Here is a 23,214-nt window from a genome sequence, read left to right as displayed (position 1 = left end):
GAAAACAAATAAATAAATAATTTATTATTGTAAAGTTCCTGTACTGGAGACCTTCCAGTTTTCTCAGCATGGATTTTTTACTTATATAGTAAGAATGTTATGAAAAAAATAAATCTTTAAAAAGAGAAACTGGTTAAGCTTAAAATTATATGCATTGTTAACAATAACATTTTATATTCTGCTGTTTTTCACTGGATCCAACCTTTTTATCTCTTTCAGCATGTGGGAGTCTTTAAGAGACATGTGATCTCTTTGTGTTTATCAGACATGAAGGAAAACATCATCAAACCCCGCCTGCTGACACCTCATTATTATCCTGCTGTTATTTATGTCCATTTTAATAGCACAGAAAACCTGATTATGTTATTTTTGGTCCTTTAGGGGGCAGCAGAAACACACATTCAGATGTTGATTGGTCTCTTTACACCTTTAAATCCAGAGAAACATGTAGATGCACATTATTATCTGTCTGCCTATTTGATGTTTCATTTCATTTTTTCACTGCTCCACTTTAAGCTTCAGTGAACTCTAAATAAACCTTTCAGGCAGTTTTATGCAGTGCTTGTATGTCTTAATGGGTCTATCACGGTATAGCTTGACTGCAAGAGCAATGAGAATGAACTAAAGTTGCAGAGCAAAAACAGGTTTCTGTTAAAACCTTTCTAAATTGTAATCTTATTTTTTCAAAGCCAATGCTGATGTGTGTTCTTTACAAGCGTGTATCTCTGCTGCTGCTGTTATTTTCGGTGAGTCATTTATGCACTAAATGACTACTTTTTGTACTTTAATTTGCCCAGGTTGGCCCAAAATAATACACCGTGGAGGCATTAGATTATGACCCCTCCTACCTTATAGTATGGTGGTATCTTATTTGCTGCAAAAACAGTTCTGACCCATCGATGAAGGAAAAACAGTGGCTTCTTTTACTCTGTGGTCAATTTCTAATGCTCAAGTCTCCATTGTTGATGCTTTGTTGTGGACACAACAAACTTTATTGCTCTGTGTATTCTAATCTTTTATTTTTATAAAAACCACTAGTAACTTCTGCTATTTATTTGGATCACGTGGACAAGCCTTCACTCAACAAATGCATCAGTGACCCTTCCACAGCTCCTTCCTTGATAGATACCACCCACTGCAGACTAGGAGCACCTCAAAGGAACTGCAATTCGGGAGATGCTCTGACCCAGTCCTCTAACCATCACAGTTTAACTCTTGTCAAACTAGTTCAAACTAGGCTTGTCAGGAGTTTAGTTTCTCAGTTTGGCACCCAGCCATTTTTACTGTATTCCCTTAATTTAGTTATTCCCCTAATCCCAATGGTAAATGGACTGAATTTTATATAGCACCTTTCCAGTCATACAGACCACTCAAAGCACTTTACACTAGAGCCACATTCACCCAATCGCACTCACTAACACTAACACTCACACATGATATGCAGATCGGTGCACATACAGCAGGAGGAAGCTGGAATTGAACCCACAACCTTCCGATTGCAAGACAACTACTCTTCCTACTGAGCCACAGTCACCTCAGTGGGAAACTATCCTGTGTAATCATTGTGTTAGTAATTTTCCCAAGGCTTGTCCTGTCATGCTACCATCACACTTGCAGTGTATTACATTTACATGTTGTAATTAACCACTCTAAGCTGGAATCTTCTGTTGGTCATTTCATGCTCTTCTGTGGTATCCTCAGTTTTTGTAATGTTTTTTGTGTTGGTGACTTGAACTATGTATTGTCATGATTCTGCCTACCTCCTTGTAACGTCTTGGTCCTCCAAATTCAGCAAGTATCACAAGGTGTGCCACTTGTTTCCTGCTTCTAACACATCAACTTTGAGGACAAAATGTAACATGATGACTAGATAATCAGTGTTTTTCACTTCAACTGTGGTTTGTGGTTTTATTGTTAAGCTTGATTTCTGATTGTATACTGCTATTGGTGGTCTTGGCCCTGGCATGTTGAATATACATGACCACTACTGAGGAGAGAAGTTATGAAATCAGACAAACAACCTATTTTAATAAACCAAACTACTACAGTGCTGTGAAAAACCACTTTCTTACATATTTCTTCTGTTTTTGCTTTTTGTCACACAAAACCTTTTCATATGAAATATATTTTAATATCAGACAACAATAACCATAAGAAAATACAAATTGCACTTTTCAAATAACGGTTTCATTAAGTGAAGAAACCTGTTCACTCCAACCTAGACCTATGTGAACTTATAATTGCCCTTTGGTTAAGCCATACATTAAATGTGATCAAAAACATATTTTGGTTCAGTTTCAGTCATAACACTTTGACCTGATTACTGTTAGACCTGTATTATTATGAAATCTTCTAAATAGAACCTAAATGAAGCTGATTATGTGGTGGAAGTGGCTGAGAGTGGGAACCAAAACATAAATGGAACTGAACACAGATAAAAGAAATGAACTAACAAATATTACAAAACATAAATGTAAATGTACCAACGGAGTACAAGAAAAGGTAAGAAACCAAACCCAAAAGAATGAACTAATAAAGCACCACCTGGAGAATATTAACCATAATGATCACAGGAAAGACCTAGAAATAATAAAGAGATGCTTAAAACAAACCTAAAGAAAAAAAAACAAAAAACCAAACATCCACAAATCGTGTCTTTATCCACTTATGGTAATAACATGGAACATTAGGGAACCTTCCCAGGAGTTTCCTGCCTTACAAAACTGCTCCAAGAGTTTATTAATAACTCATTCCGGAGATCACAAAAGAACCCAGAACAACATCTAAATTGGGCTCAATATCCAGATTTTGACAAGGCCACTAGGCCACTTGACACACCAATTGAGATGCTGTGGCATAACCTTAAACAGGCTGTTCTTGCTTGAAATCCCAATAGTGTTGATGAGTTAAAACTGTTTTGCAAAGGAGAGTGTATCGAAATTCCTCCACAGTAATGTAAAGCACTCAATGCCAGTTTTCACAAATACTTCATGGCAGTTGTGGTCCCCAAGGGTGGCACAACCAGTTATGGTCAGGTGGTAATTACTTTTCACATAGGACCAGGTTGGTTTGGGAAGGTTTTTTCCTTAAAATGAAAATAAAATCGTCATCTGAAAACTGAAATTTGTAGTTAATCATGCTATCCTTGTTTGATATTACAATTTGTTTGATGACCTGAACAAATTTTAGCATGACAAAAAGGCCAAACAGAGTAAAATAGTTTTCACTGCAATGTGAAACTCCTCCGCCGCACCATGCAAGTTTGCATTATCGACATCACATCTATCTCCCTTACAAATTATTGATCTGCCCACCTTTTCTTAAGTCCTTCACTCCCTAAACAACACCGGCCATCCTTCCTGCTGTTCTTCCTTTCCTCTAACTCTGGTATTTCCCATATAAAGCCCCCCGCCTTTCCTCCTTCTCCTCCTCCTCCTTCCAGCCTCCCTGTCATCCCCCTCCTCCTTCCCTTTCCCTCTCCTCAGATGGATTCTTTAGTCAGTCGCGTGGAACCGAAGCGGCTGTTGGAGAGACAGACGCAGAGAGAGACTGCTCAGAGCAGACGCTGGGTCAGAGCGCTCAGTTTGCTTCAGACAATCACAGGGCAGAGAGAGACGGGTGCACAGGAAAAAGAGGTAGAACACCACACAGAGAGATAGACTGTAGAGAGGGAGGGAGAGACAGAGGGGGAGGTAAATATGTGACAGGATGTGGTTTCCCTGAGCTTGCACAACATATTTTGAGCATGACCTAAAGGCACCCAGTGTACAAGTGTGTTTGAGCTCCGTTAGGTGCTGAAGAGGGGGAAGACGAAGCCAACCGCTGGAGCTGTTGTTTCTGCTTTCTGCTTGTTTCTGAGACGGAGGATTGTGTTTTCCTTTCATAGTACCAGCTCCTCTGCTGCCTCCATCAGCTTGTTTGACAAGATCAGAAGTACTCTTTTCTCTCACACCTCTAAAGTAGAATGAAATATTCTGAAGGGAGCTTTGGATTTGTCTCAAAGCAGTGAACTTCTCAACCAGATTGTGAAACAGGTAAGTTTGCTTCTCATTTTAGCTTCTCAGCATGTGTATGTCTTTACAGATGTTTCACTCTCCGCGCTCCCTCCTGATTCTCTGGATAGCAGCCACTGTAAACTTAAACCACATGGCTGTAAGTGTTTACTGTGCAATAGAGAGCTGATTCACACTACAATATATGAGTGTGTCAGACACATGGCTTTAAATCCACAGCCACCACATGCTAGATGTTTGAGTGTGACAGTGAAATGTGCAAAAACAGCCAGTCATGGTGCACATAAATAGGTCTGGTTGATTTTGAAGTGTGAAAGTTGCCTCAGATTAAACCCCGAAACAGTATCTGTCACCAGTGATGAGAAAGACAAGTTGATTTGTGAACTGCTGTACTGTGCATTTATGAAGACAAACTTAAGTACAACCCTGGATTCAACAGCTTTTAAAAGCAACTGGCACACTTTTCCTTAGTTCACTGAGGTTTGCAGATCTCTTTTAAGGTCTGCCCTCAGGATTTCAGTCAGGTTAAAGTCTGGACGTTGACTGACCCGTTGGGACACCTTCTCTTTTTTTAGCTATTCTGTTGTAGATTTACTTCTGTGTTTGGGATCATTGTCCTGTTAATGACCCAGTTTGGGTCTAGCTTCAGCTGTTTGATAGATGGTTTCTGTACATTATGGTAAAGGAAGGAGTTCATGTTTGGGTAAATATACACTAGATCTTCTGGATCATAAAAACAAATCATCACACCACTGTGGTTTACAGTTGGTATGAGGGGTTTGTGTTGATATTGTGTTTGGCTGTCTCTAAGCATGATGCTGTGCATTGTGACCAATTATCTCTACTATGGTCTCATCTATTAAAGGTTGATGTTCCAGAAGTTTTTTTATGGTTCACTGAGATAAACTGGTTATGCTGCCATATGCTTTTTAAAGAGAAGAGGTTTCTTCTGTTGACCCTTTCAAACACGTCATACATTCTTTAGACGTTTTCTATAAATTTTGTAATGAAATTCAACATTTAACATGTTATGCGAGGCCTGCAGAATGCAAGACATAGCCCTTGGGTTTTTCAGTATTGCAGAATCTGACCTTGGTGTCAGTTTGTTGAAATGTCCACTCTTGCGTAGATTGGCAGGACTGAATGAACCTTGTTAGTTTTATTCACATTTTTACGTTTTAGAGCAAAGATAAATGAATCTAAGAATCTAAATTCAGAAATACAATTGTCTAGACTAAAATTATGTCTCTATTTATATACACAAAGCCATAAAATTAAAAAAGTAGATAATCTATAAAATAAAATCTAAAAATTGGAGCCTATAAAACTGGCACAACAAATAAATATTCTATTAGATTATTTGTGTCAGTGAGTTGGACAACTCTAAAACTAGCCTTTCCTGTTTCCTCTTATAAAAACATTGCTCAGCATTTCTGGTTAGTAATGAAAAGCCACAGTGAAAAACCTAAAGAGCCAGAGGTCGCAAATCCCTACTACAGAACGAAGGACTTCAGGTTCTTCAACAGCCTTAAAACCCTTCTCAGATTAATAATCAGCAACAATTGCTTCTTTAAGGTCATTGCATTTGTTCCACCCTGGCTTTGTTTTAAAACACACACCAAGTGTATTTGAATAGCAACACGGGGGTACTACTTTTGATATATAGAAGCAGTTAGGGTGAACTTATATTTTCAAGGACTATTGAGGCAGCCATGAAAACTCTCTATTTCTGTCATGTTACAAGCCATCCCTGCTGGTATATCCCTTTCTCTCAGTGAATATTTAGGTGGTCGCTACATGTTCTCGCAGTTAGACGGTAATGCGAGTGTGCGTGCGTTGGAGGTTTAAAGGGAAAACGGCATGGGTTGAAGGAGGAGTTCAGGACTATTTTGCGGGACAGAGAGGAAGATTGGGGTGAATAACAAAAAAATGAGTCAGTGTTTAGGGAAGAAAGTGAGTGAGAGAGTTCATTGCCAATGAACTGCTGTTAATTGGTTCCAGCTGGTGAGATGTGGAGGAATAGCCGGCGATAACTCGACAGCATAGGAGGGTCAGGAGTTTTCTCCCCCCCCAAAAAAAAACAACACACATGCCGTTTCAGTAATACAGCTAATCATATGGTATCATCAAAGCTTTTTTGCATAGATCCTATCAAAACAAGATACAACGTAACTTTAACCTAAGGGATAATAAATGAAAGACTTAAACCTGTTTAAACTGACTTCGTATTAACCTGAATCCTATTCATCAGGACTTTATGAGTGTAGATTAGAAATGTTTGGCTATCATGGGACTCAGAAATCTTTTTGCTTTTTGAAAGTATGGTCCAGTGTTTCCTAAAGGAGTCAACAAAGGAAACTTCTAAGTTTCTTTCATGAGCATTGTAGAAAACTCAACCTGCTACATCAAAACTGAATCTTAAAAGTTCACCCATCAGAATTGTCCCCCTTCATGTTCTGCCCCAACATGAATTTATTTACATTCCTTTCACATTTATTGACTCATCTTAAGCACCATCTGGACTTGTTACACCAGAGACCTAACATGTGTCACCTTAGATGTTGGGAGCAAAAGGTCCAGGAAGATACCAGAAGATCCCTGTCCCCAGCGATGCTCTTCAGCTCAAGGGTCTCTTGCCTTGTGGACAAGGCATGCAGATGACATCCAGAGGATATCATCCTGATCAGATGCCCTAACCCCCTGACTCCTTTCGATGGAAAGGAGCAGCGGCTCTACTCCAAGCTCCCCACAAATGATGGTACTCCAATTTGTAAAGCTGAGTCCAGCCAACCCACAGACGAAGCTAATATTAGCTGTTTCATTCTGGATCTCATTGTTTCAGTCATGATTCATATGATTACTGAGGGTCAAAATGCAGAAAGACTTGTATTTCAAGGGCTTCACATTTTGGCTCAGACCTTTCTTCACCATGACACACCAGAGCAGTGTCCATGTTACTACAGATGTGGCTCCTTTCATCCCCGCCACATCGCATGATACTGTCGGGCTCTGGGAGTTCCTGTTTGTATTTTTGTGCCTGCTATTTACTTTGCTTCGCCTCTAGGTGTCGCTTGTGTGCTGTTGGGTTTGGACAGGTGTTCTCCATCTCCTTGATCAAGCTAGGAGGTTTATAAGGAGCATGCTGCCAGCACTTCGACGCCTGAGTGTTTTGCCTCTGTGGTTCAGTTTTGGACCCAGTTCAAGCTCCTTGAAGAACCTACCTGACCTCACCTCCGTTGCCAAGATTTCCAGTCAGGCTTTGCTAGCAGCCGTAGGACTCCATAACCTCAGCTTCTCTGAGCGAAACCTGTCCACCCTCCAGCGAGCGGCACCACTGGACCAAATCAGTAAGGAAACAACGAATCAAAGTTCTGATCTGAGGAAAGGATCAGTCATCAAAGTGACCAGGCTTAACAAACTTACCAGACCCAGAATAACTCCCCTCCGGCGAACCAGCACCTGCAACAAACTGTAAGATACCTCACATCGTAAACCCCCCATTGTCAACATGCTGTGCTTACCTGTTACCCTTCCATGTAGCCGAGAGGTTCCAGTCCCAGATCCCACCTCCATCGGACCTGTGAACAAATAAAAGCGTTAAACTTCATTTTCTCTGTGAGTGTTTTCTGCATGTGGGTCAGATTGGCAAGCAAAATGACAGATACTGAAGTTTCCAACATTGTTGCTAAATGATGGCCTTTAAAATGAAATGTAATTTGAACTCTAGGTTTCTTAACCCTTTAACCTAAATGTTAAAATCGTATTTCAACCCTCGTTTAGGGCTGTGACAATTTGAAAATAGGTAGCAATGTCCTCCCTGTGATGGTTTCAGACAAAAAACCATCTCACATGCTTGTGAGATAAACAAAACAAAATAACTTTTCAAATAATTCTACCAATGTCATGACATATATAGGGGTTGGACAATGAAACTGAAACACCTGTCATTTTAGTGTGGGAGGTTTCATGGCTAAATTGGACCAGCCTGGTAGCCAGTCTTCATTGATTGCACATTGCACCAGTAAGAGCAGAGTGTGAAGGTTGAATTAGCAGGGTAAGAGCACAGTTCTGTCTGAAAGGGATGTTCGGGTGCTAACCCGGATTGTATCCAAAAAACATAAAACCACGGCTGCCCAAATCACGGCAGAATTAAATGTGCACCTCAACTCTCCTGTTTCCACCAGAACTGTCCGTCGGGAGCTCCACAGGGTCAATATACATGGCCAGGCTGCTATAGCCAAACCTTTGGTCACTCATGCCAATGCCAAACGTCGGTTTCAATGGTGCAAGGAGCGAAAATCTTGGGCTGTGGACAATGTGAAACATGAATTGTTCTCTGATGAGTCCACCTTTACTGTTTGCCCCACATCCAGGAGAGTCACGGTGTGGAGAATCCCCAAAGAAGCGTACCACCCAGACTGTTGCATGCCCAGAGTGAAGCATGGGGGGGATCAGTGATGGTTTGGGCTGCCATATCATGGCATTCCCTTGGCCCAATACTTGCGTTAGATGGGTGCGTCACTGCCAAGGACTACCGAACCATTCTTGAGGATCATGTGCATCCAATGGTTCAAACATTGTATCCTGAAGGCGGTGCTGTGTATCAGGATGACAATGCACCAATACATACAGCAAGACTGGTAAAAAATTGGTTTGATGAACATGAAAGTGAAGTTGAACATCTCCCATGGCCTGCACAGTCACCAGATCTAAATATTATTGAGCCACTTTGGGGTGTTTTGGAGGAGCGAGTCAGGAAACGTTTTCCTCCACCAGTATCACGTAGTGACCTGGCCACTATCCTGCAAGAAGAATGGCTTAAAATCCCTCTGACCACTGTGCAGGGCTTGTATATGTCATTCCCGAGACAAATTAACGCTGTATTGGCCGCAAAAGGAGGCCCTACACCATACTAATAAATTATTGTGGTCTAAAACCAGGTGTTTCAGTTTCATTGACCAACCCCTGTATATAGAAAAGCAATTACTACAAATGCACAGGATATCAACACCTTCCGATCAGCACATGAACATGCATAAACGCTGCAGAAATGGATGACCTCCTAAACTCCACTGTATGCTTCCACAGACACACTGTTAAGACATCCACACGTGCAGAAGAGGAACTGCTTTCTATTGAAACTCCATATGGCCACCTCGCAGGCCACTCTGCAACAGGACTGATGGAAACATGGAAGTGGTTGTGGTTCTTGCCCTGATACAGTGTCAAACCAAAATGGGAGCCATTAGTCAAGACAAAAAGTTCAAACAAGGACTAATGTCAACATTTAATAACCCCAACTGCAAGGGTACATATGGGCCTCACTTAACACTGAGAAAATAATGGATATGAACATGTCCATTATCTCTTCTGGAAATCATTGTTTATAGAAGGATTCTTCATAAAATGAAGAATATTATAAAGAACCCTGACCAGCCTCTTCATGAGACTGTCGTACATCAACAGAGTGTCTTCGGTCAGAGGCTTTTTCAGATCTGCTGTGACAGACCACTACAGGAGATCCTTTCAATAAACCTGTATAATATGAGCTACAACAACATTTCATTTCCCTTTGGGATGATTAAAGTATTTTTGAATTGAACTGATTTTGATTTAAAGTTCCGGGTCTTAAATTCTAATCAGTATTTGTCTTTACTAAACTTTTATTCCTGATCTTTGAAGGTGAAGGCAATGTTACAAATGGTAAAAAAATTGAAGGTGACCTATTATACTTCCTTTTAAACATTTGGGATAGGTCTATGGGCTATGCAAAACATGTTAATTAAATAAAATCATTCTCAGGTAATGAGATTTCACCTTCTCAGTTACCCTTTGTGCTCCTTTCAAAATGAGCTGTTTTAGGGCTCTGTCACTTTTTGCAAATTAGCTGTATCTGTCTGCGCCCAGCACTTTGTACACATAACTGAAACATATAAGACACAACAAGTACTTATATTTGTGTCATCTGCAGATTTGCCACGAACAGTAGGGACTGAATCTTTCTTTAGTCTAAAGGGTAAAACATAGTTGCATGTACTTAATGCTACGGACGTAGGCGTGGACTTAGCGCAAACTCAAAACGGATGTCCGCCAGACATATCCGTGCAAACCTCAATTTTTGCGACCCTGTAGGCGTGCGAGGTGCCACAAAATAAACTGCTTGGCAGGAAAAAGTCTCCACATTGAACTGTTTTATATGTGACACACTGCTCCGAGTAGCCGGTCGCAAGTACGTGCAAGGTCACGGCCACTCTGCCTCGCGCTGAGAGGTGTATTCCTCTTCTTCGTCCCTAGTGTGGTTTAATGGCCTTTAAAACCACCATCTTTTCTTTTTGTCTTTCCAAAGCTACACGGCAAATTAGTTCTGCCTCCCCGTTCGATGACACCTTGGCAGAAAGTATCGGAAATGTAGGAATTTGAGATCAGAAATATAGGAAATTGGAGTCTGCGAAGTTCACTCTACGCTCAACTATGTTCTGCCTGTTAGTCTTTCTGCAAATCCTGACGCATACTGATGTGAGTTCTCAAAGCAGTCCATGGTGAAGTGATTAGCGCAAACTACGCTAATGGATCATTGCCCTTAAAAATAAAATGAAGCCACAAATCTCTGTTATCCAACAGCGGGAGAATGTGTATGGACACATGTGGATCTTTGCAGCCAACAACAGAGCATCTGCCTTTGAGGGTAGCCATTATAAAGCGCCTTATAAGGTAAAACCAGCCGGCGAGATGTGATCCTCTACTAAAAATCAAGTGGGTGGAGCTCCGCTTCAGTTTCTAGTCAGGCGGGGGACTCAGGTAACGTTGCTAGGTGCCAGTGTAGTGGTGACATCACCATTAAACAGCTTTTGAAACCGCGCATTTTCTAGAAAAAATAAAACATTTATTTATAGCCAAAAAACGGCTGAATGTTTTTTGGTTTATTTGGGTTTGGACTGTTTGCAGAAGCTTTAGACCCAAATGTAAGTATAAAAATGATCAAAATGTGAATTTTGCATTATAGGTCCCCTCTAAGATTATACCAGATTTTAATGTCATACCCCAATTTAATAGATCTGTCACTTTTACCCAGAACCGTGCATGTCTAGGGTTCACATTTTAGGTGTACAGAACTGAACCAGTTTTTTGTATTTTTCTAAAATCTAATTCTAAGCTCTAAAAAGGTCATCTTGATAAGCATTACTCATTTTGACATGAATATGAAGGATGATTGCAGCAATTAATAAGCTCCTTCTAACATTAGAGAAGGTGTTTTGTAATGATTAGCTAATTCAGCTATTTATTAACCATTTGTTGATGACTGTGACATTTACAAAAGTAGGTTTGTGACCTTTATTAAACATTTTAGATTATCTCCCATATTAAACATTGTGACTATTAACTCTAACAGCTAAATACCACTCAGATTATATTTTTCTAATCAGCCCAGCATGCCGTGCCTTGTAAAAGTATTCACATCCCCAGGACTTGAATTTTGTCAAGTTATAATTAACGGCTTTGCTGTCGCCATGGTGCATTCAGAGTGATGTGCAGTCTTGGTTTTCCTCAACATATACACTGTTCAAAAAAATAAAGGGAACACTCAAATAACACATCCTAGATCTGAATGAATTAAATATTCTCATTGAATACTTTGTTTTGTACAAAGTTGAATGTGCTGACAACAAAATCACACAAAAATCATCAAAAGGAAATCAAATTTATTAACCAATGGAAGCTTAGATTTGGAGTCATATACAAAATTAATGTGGAAAAACACACTACAGGCTGATCCAACTTTGATGTAATGTCCTTAAAACAAGTAAAAATGAGGCTCAGTATTGTGTGTGGCCTCCATGTGTCTGTATGACCTCCCTACAACGCCTGGGCATGCTCCTGATGAGATGGCGGATGGTCTCCTGAGGGATCTACTCCCAGACCTGGACTAAAGCATCTGCGAACTCGTGGACAGTCTGACATGATGTCCCAGATGTGCTCAATCTGATTCAGGTCTGGGGAACGGGCGGGCCAGTCCATAGCTTCAATATCTTCATCTTGCAGGAACTGGTGACACACTTCAGCCACATGAGGTCTAGCATTGTCCTGCATTAGGAGGAACCCAGGGCCAACCGCACCAGTATATGGTCTCACAAGGGGTCTGAGGATCTCATCTTGGTACCTAATGGCAGTCAGGCTACCTCTGGCGAGCACATGGAGGGCTGTGCGGCTCTCCAAAGAAATGCCACCCCACACCATTACTGACCCACTGCTAAACCAGTCATGCTGAAGGATGTTGCAGACAGCACATCGCTCTCCACGGTGTCTCCAGACTCTGTCACGTCTGTCACATGTGCTCAGTGTGAACCTGCTTTCATCTGTGAAAAGCTCAGGGCGCCAGTGGCGAATTTGCCAATCCTGGTGTTCTCTGGCAAATGCCAAGCGTCCTGCATGGTGTTGGGCTGTGAGCACAACTCCCATTTGTGGACTTCGGGCCTCCTGTTCCTCCTTGCACAAAGGCGGACGTAGCGGTCCTGTTGCTGGGTTGTTGCCCTCCTACGGTCTCCTCCACGTCTCTTGGTGTACTGGCCTGTCTCCTGGTAGCACCTCCAGGCTCTGGACACTATGCTGACAGACACAACAAACCTTCTCGCATTGATGTGCCATCCTGGATGAGCTGTACTACCTGAGCCACTTGTGTGGGTTTTAGAGTCCGTCTCATGCTACCATGAGTGTGAAAGCACCACCAACATTCAAAAGCGACCAAAACATCAGCCAGAAAGCATAGGTACTGAGAAGTGGTCTGTGGTCCCCACCTGCAGAACCACTCCTTTATTGAGTGTGTCTTGCTAATCCCCAAAGATTTCCCCCTGTTGTCTATTTCATTTGCACAACAGCATGTGAAATTGATTGTCAATCAGTGTTGCTTCTTAAGTGGACAGTTTGATTTCACAGAAGTTTGATTTACTTGGAGTTATATTGTGTTGTTTAAGTGTTCCCTTTATTTTTTTGAGCAGTGTAGCTTGTACGAAGGGCAAACTGTACAATTTGGTCTCATCTGACTGAGAAAAATGTCTTCCCAATGTTTACTGTGGCCACCACTTGGTTTTTGGCAAACTGCAGACCGGATTTCTTATGGTTTTATTCAAACAATGGCTTTTTTCCTGTTCCTCTTCAGTATGCCAGGTTTGAGGAGTGTTGACAGCTGCACCATCAGGAGATTCTCCCACCTGAACTTTGTTTCTGTCTTCTTCTTGGCTGCTTCTCTGATTATTGTCTCCTCTTCAAGTCTTTCACTGTAAATGGACAGCCCTGTCTTGGTAGGTTCTTAGTTGTGTCATACTCCTCCCATTTCCCAATGATACAGGATATTGATTTATTGTTTTATAAAGTAACCATGCTTTACACTTCTCCACTACTTATTTGTTCACTCATGTTCTGTAACAAACCGTTGAGGGCTTAAAAGAACAGATTTATTTATATGGAGAGCAGGTAGAGTCTGCTGAAGGCAACTGGTTTCACTCGTGTTTATGTAGGGGTATCAGATTGAAATGGGGGCTGCATACAAATGCACACAACAATTATCGGGCGTTGGCTTTATTTTGTAGATTTACCTTAAAGTCCTCTTTTTATTAAGCGTCCATTTAGAGTTTTAATTGTTAGTTACTCCCACCATGTTTCTCTCTGTAGACCTTCATTTATTTTAGTTGCCTAGTACCTTGCCTGGTTCCTCTGCACAGTGTTCCATTTAATTCCTGTTTTATTTTACCAAGGCTTCTAAGTTTGTCATTTTCTCGCAATGTATTATGAGGTGTGTTTTTTTTATATTCTGTTTTGTAGTTTGTTCTCCGGTTTCCCTGCCTTTATGTCTGTTTTGCCATTCAGTCCCTTTGATTGACTTTTTGTCTCTGTCCTCAGGTAGCTTTATTTAATCAGAAATTACACTCACCTGGTGCCTATTGCAACAATCAGCTTCCCACAGCATATTTCCTGTCATTCTTTGCTACATCCTGTTGTCTTTCATTCATGCTACCAATATAGCCTGTTCTAGTTATTGATTTTGGTTTTGTAGTTTTTTAGTGAGCTGTTTTTGCGTCAACCCCTTTTGTTTGTTTGTAGTTGTATAAAATACCAATCTAACACACTGAAGTTGCTCCTTGTAGTATGACGAATTATGAACTAATTAAAGGGGTGGGAACACTTTTGCAAGACAACGGATTTGCATATCTGTTACATTTAGTTGCTGTGAGGTACTTTGTTTAGGTTCTGAATCCATTATCTTCTGTGAGCCACTACATTGTTTGTTTTCTGACAGTGTTGACTTTCTTTCGCTTCAGTCTTTTAGCAAACATCTACTTTAATCACTTTGTGTTTGCTGTCTGATCTGAGCACTGTGAATCCCTCTGTGGCATGTGAAATTCCATTAAGGTAATTATTGACTCATGTAAACCATATTGTGCTCTCTGCTGCATTCAGTGCATGGAGACAGACACTAATACATGCTATGTTATATTTCTTATTTCTTATCATTTTTTATGAAAATTTTCAATTTCTTAATTTTTTTAATTTTCTTCTGATTTCATGTTTCATTTAAATTTTTACCATTAAGAATGTTTTTATTATCCAGTTTCAAGGAAGCACTTACAAACAAATCTATTGTGGGATATAAAGACATTTGGTTGATGGAATGTCAATAATGGCTGTTCCTTCCTTTTTGAGAGGGATATCAAGAAACCTTTGACATCCCATTATTTAATAAAACCAGATTATTATTTTTTTAATTGATACTCGTTTTGCATTGTTTCATGCTCTTTTAAGAGCTCTCTCATTTCTTATCAGAAACAGTCTTCCTGGCTGAATGAAAGTAATTTTACATCTAAGTTGCCAGAGGTATGAATAATTCTGGGCTAAACTTTAGTTTTTTTTTTTTTTTCTTTACTGCAAAGCATCAGTCATCACAGTTTTATAGATATTATGTTATATGATCCCGGCATTTTACTCCTAACCCATGATGGCACATTGAGATTACCTGTTATATATAAAAATAAAAGTCAATATTCAGGCAGCGGTGCAGCTTTGTCTCACACTAAAGAAATAAAAGCTGAGCTCCCAGATATTCCTTTAGGGGAAGCTGACTTGTATTGTAATGGCTGGTCAGGAAAATTGCAGCAGTATTGATTGGGTAAAGTCCAACATGGACATATCAATAGGGTGCATAAAAATCCAAGAACTGAGCTGGAGCTTGCGTTAATAAAGAATGACCTGCCCAGAGCAATTCCACAGAAAACAAAGGGTCACTCATGGGAAATCTTTTCTAAACCCCTTGTGTTATAGAGAAAATAGGAATGATGGGAGAAACCTGGAGAATTTCCTATTTTTGTCCTGTATTGTTACATCTTCATTGCATTCGTTGGTTGTTGGCTAAAGTCAAATATAATGTTTGTGGTCAATATAGATATTTTTTTTGCTTTTCATATTTCACAAATTTGCAAATGTGACATAATAAATAAAAAGCAGATGGGGAGAGCAAAGGGATGTGAAGATTTAGTACAGAAACAAGGAATTTATCCAGGAGATGAGGAGGGAAGGAGAGCTTTCAGGGACTGGGAAACCAGAAAAAAAGGGGAAAAAAATCCCACAATGAAAGCAGGCAAGGTTGTGGAGATTGGTGCCTATTCTTCTCCAAAGATGAGGATGGTCATAAAGGGGTTTGTTCCCATGGCAATATCTCCCTTGATGGGAGTGTGCATGTAGGCATTTGTGTGTGAGGATGAACCGGGCCTTGAGACTGAGAGGAGATGAAGGTGGGCCAAGGCTATTGCGCTCTGTAGAGACTATGGAAGCCTTGAAACAGCTGAGTATCCTGTGACAGGCTCAATTGTTTATTCACATTCTTCATAGCTCTACTTTTTTAATATGTATCGCCCTTGGACACTTGGACACAAAAATAACTCAATGAGGAAAAAAAAAAAACATTTTTACATTTAGCTGCCATGACCATCTTTTGGGAAATTTTTCAATGTTCTTTATGCTTTTCTTCTTCTCTTAAATGATTTGAGCAACAGTGAATCAAAGTCCTTTTTTTCTTTGTACGTTACTTTAGTCAAGACTTTATTGTAATCATTTAAAATCTGAAGTTCCTCCAAAGTTTTTCTTTGGACATTACCTGCTTGTATAATTAATAGTCCATTCTGACAATTTACAAATGAATGTGTTTAGTTGGTATAGCCATTTGACTCCAACCTATGAATCATGCAGGCTTTTTAACTCAAGGGGTTAGCAGGAAGCTTTAGATGTTTTGTTACCAAAAACTTGTTGCACAGTAAAATTTGCTCCTGTTTCTTTAAATGAATAAGTGTCCTTTACACTTACTGGCAGCCCTTGATAAGTAAGAAGCCTAAAAATAAATTCATCTTTCTATGGAAATATTTAACCTTTAATTTGAATTATTTTATTCAGAGAGGAAATCTCACATAAAACATTTTTTCTTCAATTTGTCAATACGACAGGACTTAGTCATCTTCTTTAACATTTAACAGAGTTGTTGATCTCATAATATCTGTTCTCTAGTTAATTGTTGATTAAGAAAAGCAAAGATCATGACCCAGACTGATGGGTTCTTGATTGCAGATAAGCTTCTCCAAAGTTTAGATGCCTATAATAAGACACAGTAAGGTAAATGAAACATCCAAATACTCCCTCTGGAAACAGCGTGACCAGTACTTTATATTTAAAATCTACTGAATCTGTAAATAAGCTCACAACACCCACATAATGCAACACATGTACACGTTGGACAGAAGGAAGGAAGGAAGAGGGGGATTTCCAACTTTAACATCAGGGCTGTTTGTGGGTTTTAGCTGATATGTGGCACTGATGCTCAAAAAATTGGATAATTATTATTTTAAGATTTATCAGCATCCTGTGATGTTTCTTTCTGACCCCATTTGCTGGTAAAATCTGATGAGCTAAACAAAGTAACTGTTACTTAAGATAAGATAGACTTTATTAATCTCACAATGGAGAAAATAACTTGTTACAGCAGCTCTTAGTAGCACACAAGTTGGGTGTCGATGGTTAGGAAAATGTGCTGTCAAAGAAGAACAAGGTAAATGTGCAAACTAAATAACTTAGAGTTCAGTTGACATCATGTGAACATAAACAAGGATTGTGATCCAGTTCAGAGATAACGGTGATGCAGTATGATAAGCAATTCTTTCAAATGTTAAAATGATGATGATGGACCGAACACACATGTATGGCCAATTTTCTACACCCACAGCTATCTGAACATTTGATACTGGATTTTCCCTCATTCACCATGAGCAGAAGATTGTGTTAAACCAGAAGTGTGCTGAGCGTGTGTCCTACTTATCTACTTTATATTTTTCACTTAAATGAGTACAACTTTGGTTTACTCCTTTCAGTATTGTACATGTAGCTATATGTGTACCTGAAAGACGGAGCATACACGCAAAAAAAAAGGTGAATGAACAATTTGGTTACTAAAAATATAGTACCCATGTTTATATTTCTCCTGATCTGTTGGACCTATCTGCAGATGAAAAAAACTACCTAAAACTTCTTCATGATTCGAGCAAATCATATCATACTCCGCATAACTCTTGCCTTGTACTTTGCTTTTTTCGATCGTCTTAACTACAGGTCCTTCTCAAAAAATTAGCATATTGTGATAAAGTTCATTATTTTCCATAATGTCATGATGAAAATTTAACATTCATATATTTTAGATTCATTGCACACTAACTGAAATATTTCAGGTCTTTTATTGTCTTAATACGGATGATTTTGGCATACAGCTCATGAAAACCCAAAAATCCTATCTCACAAAATTAGCATATCATTAAAAGGGTCTCTAAACGAGCTATGAACCTAATCATCTGAATCAACAAGTTAACTCTAAACACCTGCAAAAGATTCCTGAGGCCTTTAAAACTCCCAGCCTGGTTCATCACTCAAAACCCCAATCATGGGTAAGACTGCCAACCTGACTGTTGTCCAGAAGGCCACTATTGACACCCTCAAGCAAGAGGGTAAGACACAGAAAGACATTTCTGAACGAATAGGCTGTTCCCAGAGTGCTGTATCAAGGCACCTCAGTGGAAAGTCTGTGGGAAGGAAAAAGTGTGGCAGAAAACACTGCACAACGAGAAGAGGTGACTGGACCCTGAGGAAGATTGTGGAGAAGGGCCGATTCCAGACCTTGGGGGACCTGCGGAAGCAGTGGACTCAGTCTGGAGTAGAAACATCCAGAGCCACCGTGCACAGGCGTGTGCAGGAAATGGGCTACAGGTGCCGCATTCCCCAGACCTGGGCTACAGAGAAGCAGCACTGGACTGTTGCTCAGTGGTCCAAAGTACTTTTTTCGGATGAAAGCAAATTCTGCATGTCATTCGGAAATCAAGGTGCCAGAGTCTGGAGGAAGACTGGGGAGAAGGAAATGCCAAAATGCCAGAAGTCCAGTGTCAAGTACCCACAGTCAGTGATGGTCTGGGTTGCCGTGTCAGCTGCTGGTGTTGGTCCACTGTGTTTTATCAAGGGCAGGGTCAATGCAGCTAGCTATCAGGAGATTTTGGAGCACTTCATGCTTCCATCTGCTGAAAAGCTTTATGGAGATTTCATTTGTCAGCATGACCTGGCACCTGCTCACAGTGCCAAAACCACTGGTAAATGGTTTACTGACCATGGTATCACTGTGCTCAATTGGCCTGCCAACTCTCCTGACCTGAACCCCATAGAGAATCTGTGGGATATTGTGAAGAGAACGTTGAGAGACTCAAGACCCAACACTCTGGATGAGCTAAAGGCCGCTATCAAAGCATCCTGGGCCTCCATAAGACCTCAGCAGTGCCACAGGCTGATTGCCTCCATGCCACGCTGCATTGAAGCAGTCATTTCTGCAAAAGGATTCCCGACCAAGTATTGAGTGCATAACTGTACATGATTATTTGAAGGTTGACGTTTTTTGTATTAAAAACACTTTTCTTTTATAGGTCGGATGAAATATGCTAATTTTGTGAGATAGGAATTTTGGGTTTTCATGAGCTGTATGCCAAAATAATCCGTATTAAGACAATAAAGGACCTGAAATATTTCAGTTAATGTGCAATGAATCTAAAATATACGAATATTAAATTTTCATCATTACATTATAGAAAATAATGAACTTTATCACAATATGCTAATTTTTTGAGAAGGACCTGTATAGCTTAGATACAAACACCCCTGGTGGGTTTAGTGTGAAAAAAATGATGGAAATGCAGGGTATACCTTTCAGGCCCACTGTTAAGTAAGGTGGAATATCTGTGGAGCTGTGGGCCTGTTTCTTTTGTAAAAACCCTGGGTATCCTGTTAGAGAGCAGATTTTTCAATTTTTTTTTGTGTGTGAGATTATGCTACTCTGATAAATTATGGCATTATTCTAAGGGGTTTTCCAGGGTTTTTTTTACGTAAGTGTGGAGGTCAGAGTAATTATAGTTCACTCAAAGTTTTAATCCAACATTTACTGCTGATTCCTTGGTTTGTCTTTGTGCATAGAGTTTGCATGTTCTCCCCGAGCATGCGTGGGTCGTTTCCGGGTATTCCAGCTTCCTCCCACAGTCCAAAAACATGACTGTTAGGTTAACTGGTCTATCTAAATTGCCCTTAGGTGTGAATTGGTGTGTGCATGATTGTTTGTCCTGTGTGTTGCCCTGCAATGAACTGGCGACCTGTCCAGGGTGTACCCCACTTCTCGTCCATAGACCGCTGGAAATAGGTACCAGCTCCCCCGCGACCATGTATGGAAGAAGCAGGTATAGAAAATGAAAAGATGGATGGATGGATTTAATGTTGATGTGTGCCTCCAGCTTTGTCACATCCATTTTGTTACTGATCCCTTTCTTGCAGTCATTCACTGGCATTTCCTAGAATGCACTTTGAATACGTGTCCACCACCAAAATCAGCTCTGAGCTCGACTTTTCTTGTCAGATTAAAAAGATCAAACCTCTAAAACCTCTGGCCCAGAGCACAGAGGAGATAACGTATTAGAAAGCAAGCTGAAAAAAATGAGGCTTAAAAGCAAGACTACATATGGAAGAACAGAAGAAAAAAGTGTCCTAATTAATGTCTTCGCCCATTAATCTATACTGAAGCTTGCCAAGCTGCTGGGTTTGATCTGTCCAATGCTACTATCAAAGTGCTATAATGTGGTTCTGTAATGTGTGAGAGATCTCAGTCAGGCAGCAATAAGTGCTGTCACTAACACTGCAACTTGGCTCTTTTTATGACAATCTTTTATGCTGAAGTGCGATTTTCTGATAAGAATAACTTTAATTCAAAGCTCCACAAGCTCGTTTTACTACATGAATACTGAATCAAATGACACAATCTAAAGACTGCCTCTCATATTGACAGATAGAAAGAAAAAATCCTGCTGTGAAAATCAACAGCTTTAGATGGATTTTGATGTCTAATTAGCAACCTGTTCTATTGTTTCCTTGGCAGAAAAGATGCTGCACTCACCACAAAAATTTTAATTGTTTTTAACTTTGTACAAGATGAAAACTGCTGTCGTCAGCAACCTGGTCATATCAGAAGAAATACCTGATAACAGATCTAACAACTGAGTGAAAAACAAGCACATTTTTTTTTTTTTTTACCATAAAAAGCGTACATGGTTTCCTCCAAGTGTTAAGAATCAGATATGTAACAATAATAGTTGATAGCGGCCACATCTACACAACAGGTCTGCTTTTTGTGTGCACATGGTTATAATTGTTACTGCAACATGAGTAACTGATGCACAAAAATATTTCTTTGCATCAACATTAAATTGATCTAAATGGATCTATATGTCTGAATCTAAATGTTAATAGTAAATGGGGCTGCTATCCTACCAGGCCCCTTTTGGAAAAGAAATTTCAATAAGGCTTTATCTGGGTAAATAAAGGTTTATATATATAGTTTTAGTGTTTTTTTATATAACCGAACAACTACACACTTTCAAAACTAATTGGCCCTGTCAGACATTTTTAGCCTTTCAGCTGCAGATGGATCTAGTGCACTGCCATAAAGCATCCTAACTGCCATAGGCACAACCAGACACAGTGACTAACATTGCTAACACTGATTTATACCTTTCTTCCAGTATATTATATGAATGGAAAGGGTAACAGATGATCACCTGAACGGTGGGATTCCATCACAGTATTTTTGAAGGCTTACTCTCTGGAGAATCAGTTTTTTAATTTTTTTGTTTGCTTGAATGCAGGAGTCAGAACTACACAGTCAAATGGAAAGTGAGCTGCTAACTGTTGTGCTGCCTTTTAAAATGAATTTGACATTTCTCTTTATTGCCACAGCTTGGTGCTTCTGTCAGTTTAAGAGTCTCAGTGTGAGAAACTTCAGGTAGAGGTGTGTTGCTGTGTTTAATTTTCAATGCTCAAATACTGTAGGATTTGCATGAGAAACCAAATTTCTACCAATGCGGATAAAAACTCATTAACACCCTCCACAAGAAGGGTAAGCAACAAGAGGTTATTGCTAAAGAAAGACCAAGGAAAACTGTATCCAGGCATACTAAGGGAAAATTGAGTGGAAGTAAAAAATGGATGACTGATTTCCAAATGATATTTTACACATTTACTTCTTAAAAGAAGACTTTTGAGCAGTGAAGTCCCATCCTTTTTCTTGTTCTTAGCCCAACTAACATGCTTCTGACACTGTCTCTAGTTCAGCATTGGCTACAAGGAATATAAAAAAAGTACATAAAAAAAATATTTAAAAAGTAACAGAAATAGACACTTGAAATAAATTTATTTGTTTGTAAGGAATTATGAGTTATTATAAGGAAAGAGTTTTACTTTCTAAATTAACACCTTTATGATGTTTTAATTTATTTCGATGTATATGTAATTTATATCAATGCTGGCTGAACACTTTTTTGCTAAAGACAAATAATAATAGGCTTTGTTTTAAAATCTGGCATTAATTCCCTCTGCTTTATGTCTTCTGACAAGTAATTGAGCAATTACTTCTTAGTAGTTGAGCCATATAAACTGAAAATACATCAGTAGAATCCTTCACAGAAATAAATCAATTAATACAGTTTAATGCTGCCTAATTACCAGAGGCTGTGCCCTGTTTGATTACTGTGGGAGCAGAAAGCTGGACAGGCCTCAGACTAATGGACTGCTGTTGACTGACATGTAGAAAACACAGCAATGATGTTGTATATCACGCAGAGGACAACCCAAAGTGCTTTGGGATCTTTTGGTTGAAAGGGCCAATGGTAAGTGCATCCCCTTCCCAACAAAGCAACTCAATCCCTGGCTTGTGATCTCAAATAAAACCTCTTATCGAATAAAACCCGAAATGCCATTAGCAGGAGACATAAGGTAGAAGAAAATGGCACAGGGATCGTTTCTAATTCAGCAAAACTCAAATCAATGACTCTCTCTTCCTGCTTCTTTTTCATATATGTTCGACATCCATAACTTCCTGCCCATCAGTTTCCAGAAACATTAAGGTGGGGCTGAGCCTGAAAGTTCTGATGCTGCCTGGAGCTCCTGCCTTAGAGGAGAGCTTCCAAGTGAGAAAGTGTCTTCAGCAAGTCATAAACACCACACAATTCCTCTGTGAGCTAAGATCTAAAAATGCAACTGTTCATCTTCACCTCACATATCCCCCTCACCAGTTTCAAGAAACATTCCTCTCCACTTTGTCCTCATCCACTTGTTCTTCCTTCCACAGCACTTCCTTGACCCCTCTTACTCTCTTCCCCATTGTTCTAGCTACCTGTTCTCCATCTCCCGCAGGCTACATGGCAGAGCCTTGTCCACCATTCTTGTTTAGCCGTCTGTCTCCAGGGCCGAGGAGAAATTATTAAAGTTATTTACAAGGAACTGCAGGGAAAGTGAAAACAGTTGGAAACCAAACAGTTGGAAAATTTGAGAATGCTTTGGTTCTGCTGTCCTTGGTGCTAAAGTAATTCATGATCTTTCTGGTGAACTACAGGGCAGCATCCTGAGTGAATGTAATAGGGAAGACAGTAGTGCTTTTAAGGATCTGCAGATTTACTTTGCATTTAGTCTTTTGTTTTTGAAAAATATTTACAAAACAATTTTTGCTTTCTGAGTACCAAAATTATTCGCAAGTATATTTCATGCAATAAATAATATTTCTGCAAGCTAAAGATATTTTGAAAAGGTTAGAAATTCTAAT

At 39.7% G+C, this 23,214-nt stretch overlaps 1 protein-coding gene across 2 annotated transcripts in view; it reads left to right on the top strand.

Annotated features, from left to right (window-relative positions):
• The first annotated feature begins 3,537 nt into the window (after positions 1–3,537).
• Positions 3,538–23,214, top strand: part of LOC124863025 (raftlin-like) — a 164,811-nt gene continuing 145,134 nt past the window's right edge. For both annotated transcript variants that reach the window (XM_047357273.1, XM_047357265.1), the window contains exon 1: positions 3,538–4,034. The gene's annotated coding sequence lies outside the window, so the exon portion shown is untranslated. The remainder of the gene's footprint in view (positions 4,035–23,214) is intronic.

The sequence above is a fragment of the Girardinichthys multiradiatus genome, chromosome 3 (assembly GCF_021462225.1).
Source record: "Girardinichthys multiradiatus isolate DD_20200921_A chromosome 3, DD_fGirMul_XY1, whole genome shotgun sequence".
NCBI lineage: Eukaryota > Metazoa > Chordata > Actinopteri > Cyprinodontiformes > Goodeidae > Girardinichthys > Girardinichthys multiradiatus.
This window is presented reverse-complemented; position numbering and strand designations above follow the sequence as displayed.